Source organism: Marmota flaviventris, chromosome 12 (genome assembly GCF_047511675.1).
Source record: "Marmota flaviventris isolate mMarFla1 chromosome 12, mMarFla1.hap1, whole genome shotgun sequence".
Lineage (NCBI taxonomy): Eukaryota > Metazoa > Chordata > Mammalia > Rodentia > Sciuridae > Marmota > Marmota flaviventris.
The window spans coordinates 29,772,978-29,789,791 of NC_092509.1; the positions used below are offsets into that span (position 1 = coordinate 29,772,978).

Below are 16,814 nucleotides of genomic sequence, written 5' to 3' on the forward strand. Positions count from 1 at the left end.
ATTTCAGTCCAGCCCCTACCAGTCTGGTAGCCATTCTGCATTCAGCTTTGTGAGCTCCATCAAACCAGCCATGTCTTCCTCATAGCCAAAAGGCCCTACCACACCCTGCTCACATTCCTTCCACTGGTGCTGGAAGGCCACTGTCCCTCCTGACTGTCAGCCCACATTCCACTCAGCCAGGCCTGCCTTCTCTGTCCTTGGTCATTCTGTTGCCACTTCTGACTTCAGGAGCTTTACAACCAGCCTCCAGGGTTTTGTGGCTTCAGGGGAAGCCCACTGCGGCTGGAAAAGAAGTCCCTCAGTTCCCTTGCTAGTGATACTGGAATTTCTTTTCCTTATAATCTCTCTTCCCCCAATAAGGGCTTCTCACCTGGAGCCATAAAGCACATGTCCATGTCCACCCCATAATGCCATTTGGAGGCTACAGGGTAGGCTGAGAAAGAATGACCCCCAATCCAGTGTGCTGATCATAGCCTGCTGCCAGCTCCTAAGCCTACCCCTCCCTTTTAAGCATCATGCCCACTGGACCTGCAAAGATTTGCTCATTTGTTCCTGGACCAGACACCAAGGGAGGAGAGGTGGTTATTTAAAGAGAATTACCTATTTGACCAAAAAAAAATCCAGTTAAAATATTAACGTGAAATAAACCCTGTTTGCACTTTGGGGAAGAAACAAAGTTTCATGCCACCAGGCAGGGTGGTGTACACATAAAATTCCAGCTACTTGGGAAGGTAAGGAAGGAGGATCATAAATTCAAGGCTAGTTTCAGCAATTTAGCAAGACCCTCAGTTACTTAGTAAGACCCTGTCTCAAAATAATAAAAAGAACTGGGATGTAACTCAGTGGTAAAGCACCCATGGTTTCAATCCCCAGTACTAAAAAAATAAAATAAATATTCATTGGCAAGTGTTTAGTAAGCATTTTTTTTAATTTATAGGTTTAAAAACAAAATTTACCACAACCTGGGAGATTGTCCAAGCTATCACAAACCATGGTTGATAATCACAGTCTTACACTCCACCTCCCACCCAACATACATGAAAAAAATCAACTGGAATTCAGTTTTATTTGAAGAGTGAGTCATACTCCAGATATGTTAATAGGTTCTAAGTTACAGTTTATGCAGCTTTTTTTTTTAAAAAAAATCCTCTCTTCTTCATTGAACACTGCATTTCATATGCTAATAGAAATAATCAGATCTCATGATCCTCATGAGATTTTATTTTTTTAGTACTGGGGATTGAAACCATGGGTGTTTTACCACTGAGCTATATCCCCAGTTCTTTTTATTATTTTGAGACAGGGTCTTATTAAGTTACTGAGGGTCTTGCTAAATTGCTGAAACTAGCCTTGAATTTATGATCCTCCTTCCTTACCTTCCCAAGTAGCTGGAATTTTATGTGTATACCACCCTGTCTGGTGGTATGAAACTTTGTTTCTCCCCCAAGGTACAAACAGAGTTTATTTCACATTAATATTTTAACTGGATTTTTGTTGTTGTTGTTCAATTCATGATTCATTCACACACAGAAGTGATGACCAGGGCCATCCTTGAAAATCAGACCTATAATGATCCCTTCAGTGTGGGGGACAAGTTGTTTGATAACCTATACACTGATTCCCCCCTTGGGTTCTTCCCTTACTTCCCTAAGCACCCCAATACCTAAAGATGCTTTTGAAGATACTTCTATATTTTCTAGGAACAATGGACAGAACTACTATTTGGGACAAAGAATGGTTTAGGATGATGAAGAAATACAAAACAGTGACTATGATATGCCGCAGTCTGGCTGGGCACAAATAACCGAGCCGCCACAAAGCCTTGTAGATTCAAACAGCAACTCTTTATTCCCCAACTCTCACCGGCATTGCACACACCACACGGGAACACACTCCCTCCACCAGGCTCTGTCCAATCTCTCTGAACCCCCATGAGAACTCATGGGAACTCCAAAGTAGCAGGCGCTGGAGGCAGCAAGAGCCGCCCTATTGCCCGACAGTAAAGGTCAAATATACAATACAATCAATTCAGGATCACAGCAATTATATATAGCTTAACTCAAATCATCATCTCAATGGTTCCCTGGCATCACCTTTCAACCATTCCCTCTGGCAAATGCCAGGCATCATTCTGACTAGGCTGTGGCTCTCAACAATGATAGGCAATGCCCAATGAGCCAACAAATACAGAGTGTAATGCAGTTTTTCTGAGAATTGTAGCATTAATGAAATCAAGTGTCAAGAGCAGACCCAAAAGAAATATGCAGGTCTGGTTAAATAAACCAGAAATCTAGGAAAAATAAGGTTAAGTATCAATTAATTGGTTTTAGGATAAGAAAACATTCAAGTATTCAGAGGTAAGGACACTGGCTTGTGTTGTAGCTCAGTGGTAGAGTGCTTGCCTAGCATGTATTGAAAGGGTAAAGTTTCTAAGCTGCTTCTAAACTGCAAAGCCTGAGTTAAAATGTAAAAGACCGGGCATTGTAAAGTTCCTAAGCTGCAAGGCCTGAGTTAAAAAGTGAAGGACTAGGTATTGTTAAGTTCCTCTGCTACACCCAGAACCTGAAATTCCTGAGGCAGTTAAGAAAAGACCCTACTGGCCATTTAGTTGATTAATAGCCTAGGGCCCTGTGCGATCTTGCATCACAGGGCCTAAACCAATCAGTTTGAATGTGTACCCCACTTAGGAGTAACCAATCACCCCCGCCCGACCTGTTCCCGCCAATGAATGAACTAATCATGTTTAGGAATTGTTGTTTGATTTTCCCGCGGTGTATGATGATTTGTTAAAGGAGACTGTGATGTATGTAAAGTCCCCGCCCTCCCCAAGAAGTGTACTTAAGCAGTGCTCAGCCCCTGCTCTGGGCTCTGGGCTGCTCTCCCTTCTTGAGTGAGCATGGAGCCCCAGCGTGCTGGAATGGATCCCCAATAAATCCCCTTCTGCAATTGCATGAGTCAGTCTCTTGGTGGTCTCTTCCTCCAACGCTTCACCGTACCCTTACAGTATGAGGCACTGGGTTTGATCCTCAGCACCACATAAAAATAAAAGTATTGTGTCCATCTACAACTAAAGAAATATTTTTTAAAAAAAGAGATAAGAACCCCAAGATGGCAACTATTTACACTCTGAGGAGCATCAAATTATCTTCACTGATCTTTTTTTAAAATATCTTTTCAGTTGTAGATGGACACAATAGCTTTATTCATTTATTTATTTTTATGTGGTGCTGAGGATCAAATCCAGTGCCTCACACCTGCGAGGCAAGTGCTCTACCACTGAGCTACAGCTCCAGCCCCCATTGATCATTTTTTGTCCATGATCTTCCAACATTTATCCAGGATGGTGTTGGAATCATGAGTATCCCTACTTCTCAAATGCCTCACTGTTTCAGAACTGAAGACAGAGCTGTCTGACAAACCAAAGCTGAGCTTGAAATATAGAATAAGGACTCAGATCTCCTTTGGGGATTGTATAATCCCCAAAGCAGACATAAAATAAGGAGGTATTTAACAGTGGATTCATCTAGATTCCTCTGGATTTCTGCACACCTTCCCTGATCTTGTTGAATGTCACCATTTTATTCTAAAATATGAATTATACTCAGATAGGTAGTACTATAGAATTTCAATTCTAGCATATGTAGGATGCTCCTGTCTTAAAATATGATGGGCAAAAGAAAATACATAAAGAAAAATAGTGGCTCCTGCCCTGACAGATTTCTGGTATTACTCGAGAACTGGAGCATGAAATCACTGAGAAATAAAGAAATATATGAAGCAGCTACCAAATGTATGAACCATAAGACAGTAGTGATAATAGCAGAGTAGAGAAATTCATTAGAGTCTTTGCTTGTGAGATTAGCAACTGCGTTTATTTATTTTTTAAAGTCCAGATAACTATACCATGAAATGTCTATGATTATGTGAATAGAAAAAAAGACTCCTAAATGGGTGGGGTGAGACTAAAATTATTGGACTTGGGGAAGGAAAATCAGTCCCCCAAAAGCTTATGAACATTTACTGCCTATCAAGTCTCCTCCAATGTTCCTTTTATTTCCCCTACTAAACTAGAGTCACATAGGAACAGGTAACATATAATTATTACATTTTCTTTATATAATAATGTATGCTAAACATAAAAGCCACATAAAAGAAACCTTTAAATAACTTAATCTTACTGGATATGAAGGATTCAGTTTTGAACATTCGTTAAACAATTTATTGATTAACCATTTTGTGTCAGGCACCAAATCTGTGGCTGGCACTGGGGACACATGATAAACAAGTCATATAGTCTACCTAGATGAGCATGATTTTAAAAAAGGATTACAGACACAAACTTGTGGTATGAAAAAGTGCTATGAAGTGCTATGACAACTTATGTTAAAGTAATATTCCTTCGGGATCAAACTGTTTTCACAGAGTAGTTGATATCTAAACTAGTTTGGAAGAATGAGCAGAAGTCGAGAATGACATAGAATCATAGGCATTTGACTAAATTTGACTCTTTTTCTCAAGAACTTCAAAACAAGGGATAGGTAATTTAGGAAAGGTCTTCTAAAAATATCCATTTGAGATGGACTTTGAAACACATGCAGTAAGTTACAAAAAAAAATGCATGATTAAAGAGTAAAGTGAGCAGCATAATATAGAATATTCCCTCCACTTTAGAGCAAAATATAGTTTGCTCCTATTAATCATTGAGGTAATAGGTTTTCGAAGAACTGGTAAATTTAACCAGAATGAGGAAACATTCTAGGCAAGTTGAACACAATAAGTAAAAGGATCTAGAAAAAGGAATAGTGGGACATATTAGCGAAACAGTGTATCTTGAGAAGAAGGTATAGGAAGGGAGGTTAGTTAGCTAAATTGGATAAAATAAATATGGATGTCCTTGAGGGTATAATGACATTATACTTGATCTACCAGTAACAGTTACTCATTGATACTCTGTCTTCTGTCTCAACTTCAGTTTTATGAACTATGGCCTGGAACCTGCCATGTTACCAGGAGAGTGAATTCCAGATTTGGTGTGGCCAAGAACTAGGTATCTACTGGATTAACAAGTTTGATACTAACTAATTTCTCAGGAATACAATGAAGAAAACATGTATACCTATTGAATTTATTTCTATTTTAATGAGTCTTAAAACAGACCACACAATATATGTTCTCTGAGATTCCCTGAATATAGCAGCAAGACTCTAATAACTCATATTTCATTGACAAAAAATGATCAAAATAAAAAAGAGAGAGTACATTCAAAAGTTAAGTTAATAGAATAATTTTTCTTGTATACATTATTCTGTTATTAATCTTAAGTAAAGGAAAATTCAGTCTAAATCTAAAATGTTTCCAACCAAGTGAACAAAGATATCTGATAAGGAGAATGCGTGAGAGTTTATCCAAAAACGTTTATGTTAACAGTTCTAATAAATGATGTCTTTTTCCCTAGTTGACCTTTACATACTGCTTTCATTCATCTATCAGTAGAGTAAAAGGAAATCAAGAATTGTAGAGACAAACCTTACAACCAAATTAGTTTTTTCCAAGGAATTCAATCACTCAGAAAACACTGAAGCTTTTGTTTATCTATATAAATTCATTTCTATTTGTAAGGTTTTTAAAGTCTATGATTCTAATTAATGGTTACATATTTTCCATAAAATTAATGACCAGCTTTTCTACTGTCCAGATTTTGAAATTTTATTCTATATCAGCATCTGGTACACTCCATCCATCTAGCTTCTGATACTATTTAATGTAATGAAGATTCACCTACTACTGCCAAGTTTTTCTACATCTGTGGATTAATTACCCTAAGTGTGTCCTAGGTTGTTTTATGTTATCAACAGCTGCTGCTTCCTTTTTGTGTATGTCTTTCCCTTCAAATTCCACAAACCCATATGGCCAGTGAGAAATCTTTTGAATTGGTAATTTGCTCAGAAAAAAATGCCATATAGTCTATATAAACATTTCATTTATTCAAATCATTCGTGTACTCATTTATCAGCATTGTTAAGGATATACTGAGGATAGATACTTTACTATTTATTAAGTGCAAAATGCCTCCCTTGGTTTGTCTGTCTCAATGAGTCTAGGTACAGAAAAGTTTATTTTAATCAGCCAGCAACTATCCCAGTGCCATAAGAATTCAGTTGTATCAAAGTAAAAAATTAGTTGTACATTCTGTTTACTGAAGTCCAGTAAACCATATAACAAGATTTTAAAAATCAGAAGAGTATTATTATTTTATTCAATATAAAAGTAAAAATTCAGCTCTGAATAATAGGTTAGTTAAAAATTATATAGAAAAACAAACACTCCTCTGGAAATGTCCTTAGCATCAAAAGTAGTCATAATCCAATTATTCTCAGAACTCATCACTTTCTCCACATTCTTATTAAAAATAAAAATGATCCATTTTAAGGAAATATGTCCACTTAATCAACATACTAGCAACAAGTAGTAAGAAAATAAACTATTGAGAAAGTTTGTCCAAATGGCTGGGTGTCTTCATCAATGTAAACCTTGGCTCAAAAGTAAAGAATTTTAAGAAATTTCATCTGAAAGACAGCTCTACTCACAATTAGTAAATATTTACTGATTTATCATTTCTTGGTACTAAATTTTGATTTGGATATCTGAAAAGTTCCTATGTCTTACCGCGTATAAATCTAGCACAAAGTACAAGATATAAACGTCTGCTTATTTCTTCCACCCTAATTTCATAAACCACCCATTCACTCTTTCAGTAGACAGTGCACCAGGCACACTAGGTATTAAGTACATAAGGAATAAATGTAGTGACAGTGAGAGTGTGATATTTACTTCAAGAATAGGTTGTTATGAAGCAAGTTTGGCTTCCTCAGCTTGGTCTCTTGCTTCCTTTCTCACAATGTGATTTCTTCCACACACACTCACTTTCCTTCCCATTTTTGCATCATGCATGGAACAGTACTTGCCTCTCACCAAAAGCAAAAGATGTCAGTGCCATGTTCTTGTACTTAGCATGCGCTAAGTAAGCCTCTGTTATTTATAAATTATGCAGCCTCAGATAATTTGTTTTAGCAACAGAAAGCGGACTAAAACCATACATTTCTAATCAAAATTCTTCCTATTCTTAAAGAACTAAGTCCTGAGATCTTTCCTAAGCACCTCAGTCAAAAGTGAACACTTTAATCTTTGAACACTGAGAGCACTTATTTGACACTTATGATATCAATTCATTTGAATGGAATAATATAATCTTCACTTAGATACAAAATACTCTATTAGTAATTTCAATCCCAAGTGACTAATTAATTGATGCCCTTGGAAATCTGTAGTATTTTTTTTTTTGCTTTTTATCTTGTATTATTAAGATAGATGTTCTATTTCCACCAGATTGTGAACCTTAGAAGATATAAACTGTGTATTACACTAATTTTTTAAATCTCTCTAGTTCTGGTATTCTATATGCTATCAAAAGTCAGTATTCAACAGATGATAATGATAATTAAAATTAAAAATATATCAAATGCTAATTATTATAGTTTTAAGTGCCTGACATATATTATTGGATTTTTTTGTTTAACATAGTATTTTCAATGTCTTAAACCAGAACCAAGCAATTAATAGATACCAATATGTCAGCATGTGCAACAGAACTTTCCCCAATAAAGGAAATGTCCATTTCTGTTCTGTCCCATACATTAGATACTCACTAACCATACGTGGCCATAACACACTTGAAATAAACCACTACAGCTTAGAATTAAATTTTGATTTTATTTTATCTGAATTTTAAACTTAGTCACATGTAACTAGTGGAAAATAAATAAACATCTATCATTGAATAAATGATATTCTTAAAACTATGAAGTAGATACTATTATATATTATATACATAGGTGGAAAGATAGAGGAATGTTAATAATAATAATAATAATGTATATTAGTTTGGATCATGGATAGCTCCCAAAAGTCCATAAAACATTTTACCGAGTTGGTAAAGCAGGGGAGTAACAAAGACCTAGCAGTTCTTGGCTTTAGGAAAACATTTGGCAAAATTGAATATGTCAAGACATCACTATAAAAAAATAGAGCAAATACACATGGTATGACAGTATTCTTCGATGACTGGATCTGTCTGGAATACTGTGCCCAGAATGGAAGAAAATAAACTCAGTTCACAATGACATTTGGTGAAGGCCCGTGTTGCCATTTATAAATTCTTATTAGAGTGTCCCTGAAGACACAGAAGACAACTAAAACTAGAACTGACCACCACATTAGTGCTAGTATCAATGAAGGGATTTCAACTAAGTTTAAAACTGACGGATATGACAATCAGCAATCTATAAATGATGGCTCAAACACCTTTTTACTCCTTTAGTTTAGTCCCTGTCTTAGAAACAAGGAATATATACAAACTAGGAAAGTGTATATCTACTTACTTTGCATTGGAACAAATCCTCCAATTCACCAGAACAGCCAAATATTGAAATAAATGTATCAAGTAAATCACAATCATTTTCTGAATGATGTAAAAGTGTATGAATATGTGGAGAACCCTGTTCCTGGATCAAAAGACTAAACAATGTAAATAAATTTTATTTTTCAGTTTCTCAAAGATTCATAAGGATACACTTAAAATTAAAGCCACAATGAGATATAACTTCAAATCCACTAAGATGACTGTAAAAGACAGACAATAGCAAGGATTGAAGAGAATGTAGGCAACTAGAACCCTTATACATGGCTGGTGGAAATGTTAAATGATACATCCTCTGTGAAAACCAGTTTGTAATTTCTTTTTTGTTCCAATATTTTTTATTTGTGCATTATAGTTTCACATATGAGATAAAACATATGATCCTGACTCTCTGAGTTTGGCTTATTTCATTTAACCATAATGTTCTCAAGTTGCATCCATTATCCTGCAATGATATAATTTCATTTTTTATGGCTGAATGAAGCTGCTATATATGACATTTTCTTTATCAATTCATCCACTGACAGATATGTAGGCTAGTACATAGTTTGGCTCTTGTGAATTGTACTGTTATAAACATGGGTATGCATGTATTGCTATAGTATGATTGCTTCAATTCTTTATGATAAATACTGAGGAACAGTATATCGAAGTCATATGCTGATTCAACTCCTAGCATTTTGAGGAACACACTTAATTCCTTAATTCCCATAGTGATGTACCAATTTAAAATCCCACCAACAGTGTAAAAGTGTTCCTTTCCTTCCACATCCTCTCCAGCATTTATTGTTTGTATTCTTGATTGCTGCCATTCTGATTGGAGTGAGATGAATTTTCAGGTAGTTTTGATTTGCATTTCCCTAATTGCTAATGATGTTGAACATTTTTTCAAGTATCTGTTGGCCATTTGTATTTCTTCATTTGAGAAGTGTCTATTTAGTTCCTTTGCCCCTTTATTAATTGGGTGGGTTTTATTTGGGGTTTGTTTGTTTTTGCTTTTGTTTTGGTGTAAAGTATTTTTGCGTTCTTTATTCTGGATATTAATCCTCTGTCAGAAGATTTTTTCCCATTCTGTAAATTCTTTCTTCACACTGTTTCCTTTGCATGTAAAAGCCTTTTAATTTGATACCATCCCATTTATTAGCTCTTGGCATTATTTCCTGAGCTTTAGGGGTCCTATTGAGGAGGTCATTGCCTTCACCTATATGTTGGAGTATTAATTCTAGATTTTCTTCTAGGAGTTTCATAGTTTCTGGTCTAATTCCTAGATCTTTGATCCACTTGGAGTTGATTTTTATGCAGGGTTAAGAGATAAGAATCTTTCTTTTACATATGGATAGCCAGTTTTCCCAGTACCATTTATTAGAGGCTTTTTTCCACTATATGTTTTTGGCACCTCTTCAAAGATTGGGTAACTGCAGATATGTGGATTTGACTTTGCATCTTCTATTCTACACCAGTAGTCTGTGGGTCTGTTTTCATGGCAATATCAATGCAGTTTTTGTTACTGAAGTGCTGCAGTACAATGTGAAGTCAGATATTGTAATGCTTCTAGCATTGCTTTATTTGGCTTAGAATTGCTTTGACTAGTTTTGTGAAGAAAGTCTTTGGTATTTTGATGGAGATTACATTGAATCTTTGTATTTCTTTGGTAGTGTGGGCATTTTAACAATATTAATTCTGCTTATTCATGATCATGAGAGGCCCTTCCAACTTCTTGTGTCTTCTTTGATTTTTTCTCAATGTCCTATATTTTTCATTGTAGCAGTCTTTCACCTCCTTGGTTAGATTTATTCTTAGGTTTCTTTTTTTTTTAAGGCTATTCTGAATGGGATGTTTTTTCTGATTTCCTCAAGAGATTCATTGCTAATGTAAGGGAAAGCTATTAATTTTCATATGTTGATTTTGTAATCTGCTACTTGGCTTAATTTTGTATTAGCTTTAACAGTCTTCTGGTTGAGCTTTTTGTATCTTCTAAGTAGAGCATCACAGCATCTACAAGCAGTGATAATTTGACTTCTTCTTTTCTAGAGAAGTCTCTTCCAGTTTAATATGGTGAAAAAAAGTGGTAAGCAGATGCAATGGCATAAACATGTATGCTAGTGTGCATAGCACTTTTAAAAAATATTAATTAACATAATGCTGTTTAATTGGTTATTTAAAAGAACAGAAATAGACTTCCACTCCAACCCTGATGGAGTAACAAAGACCAGATTTGCTGTACTTTGTTAAATAAACAACACTTGGGGAAAAGTGGGGGGGTGGGGGGGGTGGGGAAATGTAAAATATTTGAACGCAGAAAATCAGAAGACTAATCTCTGGGAGAAGGAGAAAAGGGTGAAGACCTATGATTTCCCTAGTTCACTGCCTGCAGAGACTTTTCAGGACTAATCACAGAGAAGATAAATCACACAATTTTCCTGAATTGAAAAGATGGAACTGAGAATTCAGGAAGGCCAAAGTCACTGTAATTCCAAGAAATTACAGAGTTGATATAATTCATAGAAGGGAATGTTAAATGAGCTATGACAAATAAAAACTTCATCTGTTCAAGAAAGAAAATACTACAAAATACACAAAGAAGGGAGAAGAGGTCTTTGGGAATGTTGGTGAAACTCTCCATAAGGTAAGTCCACTGTCTGCCCCAGTTTCCCACGAGTGCCTTCAAAACCCATAGGAAAGAGTGAGTCACTATCTCACATGCCACAGGATGCAACTCATCATCAGAAAAAGAATGAAAAAACATTTTGAAAATCCTCTTCTTCAAGAAGTATCTCTTTAAACATCATCTACTTGGAAGCTTATCAAATCCCAGCTGGCAAAAGGGAAATGTTTACAGGGCTCAGCTCCAACATCACAAGAAAGGACAAAGGGGTATAAATTTGAACTGTGAGGAAATAAATTTATAACTGGTACAAAAAGTATCCAAAATATTTAAATCTCTTGATATCCACCTTTGGCTGCAAAGATTCAAGCAATGGTGTTCACCAGTGAAAAAAACAGATCTCTATTAGCCTCAGATAATAGGAAAATGAAAACATAGCCAAATGAATAGGAGTCCAACCTGCTTTAGATTTTGCTAGCACACCATTTCATTTCCATTCCTCTGTTTCTCCAAACTTAATTTCCAGACTTAGAGACACCATGACTGGGGCTGGGAATGTTGGCACATGCCTATAATCCCAGCAGGTTGGGAGGCTGAGGCAAGAGGTTCATGAGTTTAAAGCCAGGCTCAGCAATTTAGTGAGGCCTAAGCAACTCAGTGAAGCCCTATCTCTAAATAAAATATTTTTTAAAAGGGTTGTGAGTGTGGGTCAGTGGTTAAGGTCCCCGGTTTCAATCCCCAGTACAAACAAACAAAAAAAAAAAAAGGGTGCTATCATAATTGGGAAATTTTAGTAAGCTATATATTTGTAATCCTATCCAGATATGCTTTCATTATATTCAAAGAGTTGCTTTTTTAGTATAATGTAAATTATACTTATTCTTTATTAGAGAAACCAAAACTGAATCAATAATTGAGTACATATTTTACCCATCAAATTGAAAAACAAAACTCTCATCCAGTATTAGAGAGGTTGTGGAAATGGTGAAATTTGAGACTAATGGGGGAAATCAGAAAATGTGTAAGATAACTTTTTATTTTGTTTTTCATCTTTGTATTTTTAAAAAATGATAATTAATTAGTGTCAATTTTGCAACTTGGAAAGAACTTTGTAAAAGTAAAATTTTAAGTTATGCAATCAACTATGAAAAGACCATACTGAATTGGTAGATTTATTTTCAAGCCACACACTCCACTGAAACTTGAATTTGGAAAAATAATACAAAATTAAATGGAAGAGGAAGAACATTTAAATATTCCTTTCTCCAATTAGAAATAAAATTTTATTATAGCTGATTATAATATTCCCAGTATTTAAAACTCTTAGAAAAATATTTTATAATTTATTGGCACATAGACATAAGCAAGATGAGTGAGTTCTACAAATTATTCGTTTATATCTTCTCTAGTAGAGAAAACATAGGGCAGTATATACCAACCAGGAAAAGTTAATCATAACAACTTATCAGATTTCTTTAATCTTTATGCAAATAATGCCTATAAAATATGTGATGCTAAATTTGTACAGAAATTTAGTAGAATATATATATTTTTTATTTGTATCTCAATTTTATTTTCCTTTAAATCTATTTTTGCCATTAATTAAAAGCACAAATCAAATTATATGGCAATAAATGTATAATAGTAATATGCTAAGAAGAAAAAATCAAATATCTTAAATAACAATAAAAATTTAGAAAAATTAATTTTGTGGCCTATTTTTATTGTACATTTATATTAACTAATTCACATACCTTCCCTGAGTATTTATTTATTTATTTATTTTATTGGTTGTTCAAAACATTACAAAGCTCTTGACATATCATATTTCATACATTTGATTCAGGTGGGTTTTGAACTCCCAATTTTACCCCAAATACAGATTGCAGAATCACGTCGGTTACACATCTACATTTTTACATAATGCCCTATTAGTAACTGTTGTATTCTGCTACCTTTCCTATCCTCTACTATCTCCCCTCCCCTCCCCTCCCATCTTCTCTCTCTACCCCATCTACTGTAATTCATTTCTCTCCTTGTTTATTTTCCCATTCCCCTCACAACCTCTTATATGTAATTTTGTATAACAATGAGGATCTCCTAATGGGGTACTGAAGAACAGACCTAAATGTGATCATTTCTTAGGGCAGATTACTAGGCTTAAGGAAGATTCTTTGCACTGGCATTTGGTATGGCTTCCATGGAAATAAATCCTATTTTCTAATCCATTCTTGATTTTGTTTGATTGGTTGAAGTCTTACATGTCATTTTTAAAGCAGAACTAGTTGAGCCACAAAGTAAATCACAAACTCTCTGGAAATAGTGCATAATTCACAGTTCATAATCCTCCATGGAGTCATGCAGCTGTCATAAACTATCAAAAAAAAAAAACTCAAGAAACCATACAAAGTAATCATTTTAGTTCAAATTTTAAAATCTTGACCATTAATGTCTTATTTTTTAAGTGTATATAAAACTGCTGTGATTAGTTATATGCAATTGGGAATTTATTGTGTTATTCTACCCATTAACAGATATTAAAAGTACAATCATTCTTTTAAAAAAAAATCAACCATTATTTCAGGAATGCTTGGTATTCCTAGGATCTTGGTCCAAATTGTGCCATTTCACAGTTCAGCACTTAGTGGAAATTAGAGCATCTAGTTTTCATTTCTCTTTCTGGGAAGCAGTAAAGATAAAGATTAAAAAAAATAGAAAGACGAGATAGAAAAGCAAAAAAGGAAGAAATCAGAAGAGAGGAGAGGGAAAGGAAGAAAATAGAAGAGACAAGGAAATTTTTAAAAGTAAGGGAAAGTAAAGAAAATGAGGGAGAGGAGTAAAGAAAATGAGAGAAAGAAACAGAAAGCTGAAATTTATGAAGGTAAGGTTTTCCAGGTACACACTTATGTACACTTCAAAACCTGATGTCAAGAACATAAGCTAATTTTTTAATTTGGTAGTTTGGTTGTGGAGGAGGATTTAGATGGATTTAGATAAATAGTATTTGTAAAGCTCATCATTTACATGTCAAAAAGAGAGATGCAGTATTTTAAAGTATCATTCATTCATTCTTTCAAATCTAGATAAATGACAAAAACACTTGACAATGATGAATTGAGAATAATCACTAATTTGTATAGCCACCTACTCTGAATTCTTTATTCCTTTTTTACAAAATCTCTCACAAAAACAAAAGAAACTAAAGCATATAACTAAGTCATTATGGCATATTCAGAGTTTTTATGTGATTCTAAAATAACAGTAGTTGATTATAGTATTATGATAATAGAAGTTTCCTAATAAGAGTTATAACCATTAATTTTAATTGGAGCTGCTTTCAATGACTCAAATGAAGTAAAACACAAAGAAAATTAAAATCAGATTTAGAAGCTAAATATCCAAGAAGGTTTTCAGATACTAGGAATCTTCAAGAGTAAAAAGACTTTACTTAGAATCTTCCATTCCTGAAAGAAGATGGGAGTACCTGGTAGACCAAGGTCAATTCACCTAAACCTCTGATGGATGTGAAATAGTGATAAAACTAGTGAGAATAAAAAATATTCTATTGCATGAATATGATATTACACAAGAACTTAAACCACAAGAACAGCCTTTCCCATGAGATGTATGATTAGGTCACAGCCTTGCCTCAGGGTACTCTGGTACCAGCAACTGATCAAAATTCTTATTTGATATGTAATATATATTAATTTCTTAATTTTTATGAACCCCAGATTCCTCAGATGTAAAACTGGAATAATGACAGGTATTTTCTAGGACTGGTTTGAGGAATAAATACAACTCTACACATATATGTGTTCATGAGTATGTACACATAGGCCTACACATAACACAAAATGAAAGGGAAAACATCCAATAAATGAAGTTATTGTGATTAATTATGATCAAAACAATTTAGTACAGTATTATAGGTGTTACAATAAAACATGTATGCAACGTATAATTGTGGCAAGCAATAAAATGATTGTGGAAACAACCATTTGTTTGTCTCAAGCAATAAACTGGCCACCAAGAGGTCACAGAAGTATACCTTCTTCAGAGGGTAAGCAGGAACCTATCAGATGGCTGAAGTGGGAAATAATGTGTTATTTCAAAGGAAGAGCATGTTCAAATAAATGTAGAAAGACGAGAGAGAGCATGGTAGAATCATAGAAAGTAGGTAGCTTGGTATTATACACAGAGTTGGAATTTAGATTTAGAAAACCAAAACAAATATCTCTGAAGCATTATTATAGACATTGTTATAGCACCTGAATTCAGTGTTAGAAATAAAGATGTGGTTTCTGCCTTTATGGAGATTATAGTCCAGTATATAAGATCAATACAAACAATTATAAATAAGTACTAGTTTTAAGCTCACAAAGTGTTGTGGAGAATAGCTAACATTTATAAAGAATGTACCACACAAAGCATTTTACATTCATCATAGACTTGTCCCTAATTACAGAAAATTGAGGCACAGGAAGGCTAAAAAACATGGGCAGTCTGAACACACACCAGCACTTTTAACTGCATTAAGCAACACTTTATCAAGAAAAAAATCAGCATGATACAATCATCATCAGTGTTTTTAAAATTTTTTCACTTGCAGAAATACAAGTAATGAATTAAAGAGGAATAAAACTGAAGACAGAGAATACTGCACGAATTCAAATAATCTAAGAGTAGATTGTAGGTGCTCTTTGCACAAGAAAAATAAATAAACATGTTGTTTTGTTTGACTACAGTAACCACTTCATAAGATACAACTCTGTCAACACATTATGCTATAAAAAGTTATACATAATTTTTTAACTCATTAAAGTTATGAAAGAAAAAAAAATGTCCAAGAAAAAAAAATGATTCAGTTGAGAACCAAGTCAGCTATAGTATGAATAAGAAGAAAATGGATTCATAAAATACTGGTAAACTCAGCAAGAACACTGAATATGGGGAGCAAGGGAGAAGCTAACACTGCCATCAGAGAGACTGTGCTACCACACACTTTTATAGTTCAAGACCTAATTAACTCTGACCAAGAAGAAAAGGTGCAGCATTTTATTTCTACTCATCCCTATCCCTAACCCACCCTTAGCTCCAACATATACCTCATTTGGCAGGGGCAAATACCAGTGTGTAGCTACCAATCGGTTATTACAACTATTTAAAGAAAACACTGTGATGTCTTTCACTTAAATTTTAAAAAAAATGCCTGAATCTGTAGACTATTTCAACAAAAGAATAAAATACCAAACTTATTTTCCTTTCTGCACATATGCATAGTATTCATTTGGTCCTAAGAATGTCTTGACTGTACACCACCAACAACAAAAAACCCACTAAATTCACAATTGCTTGTTAAAAACAAAAATTTATTAGCTGCTGACCAGATTACCAAATGATAGGTGTAAAATTTCAGACCAATCTTCACAACACTTTTGAGGCATTACCTGAATAGGCCATCTGACTAGTAATCAAATATTCAAGTTATTAATAAACAGCACTAGCTTAACAGATACATTGTTCTTTACACATATTTAAGGTGACAGAATATTCCATACAGTTTTACATGCCTTAGAATGTAAGAGATTTTCAATATACATATAAGATCCAATATGAAAAATTTAAAGAGTAAAATACAGTAATATTCTATCTAGTATTTTCATCAAATTTATTTAAAACATGAAGTCAAAATAAAAATCCTAAACTGGATGTGTTGGTACACACCTGTAA

At 34.3% G+C, this 16,814-nt stretch overlaps 1 protein-coding gene across 1 annotated transcript in view; it reads right to left on the reverse strand.

Annotated features, from left to right (window-relative positions):
* The window catches only part of Gpr158 (G protein-coupled receptor 158), a 408,943-nt gene that overhangs the window by 328,030 nt on the left and 64,099 nt on the right, over positions 1-16,814 (reverse strand). The gene's annotated exons all lie outside the window — the stretch shown is intronic.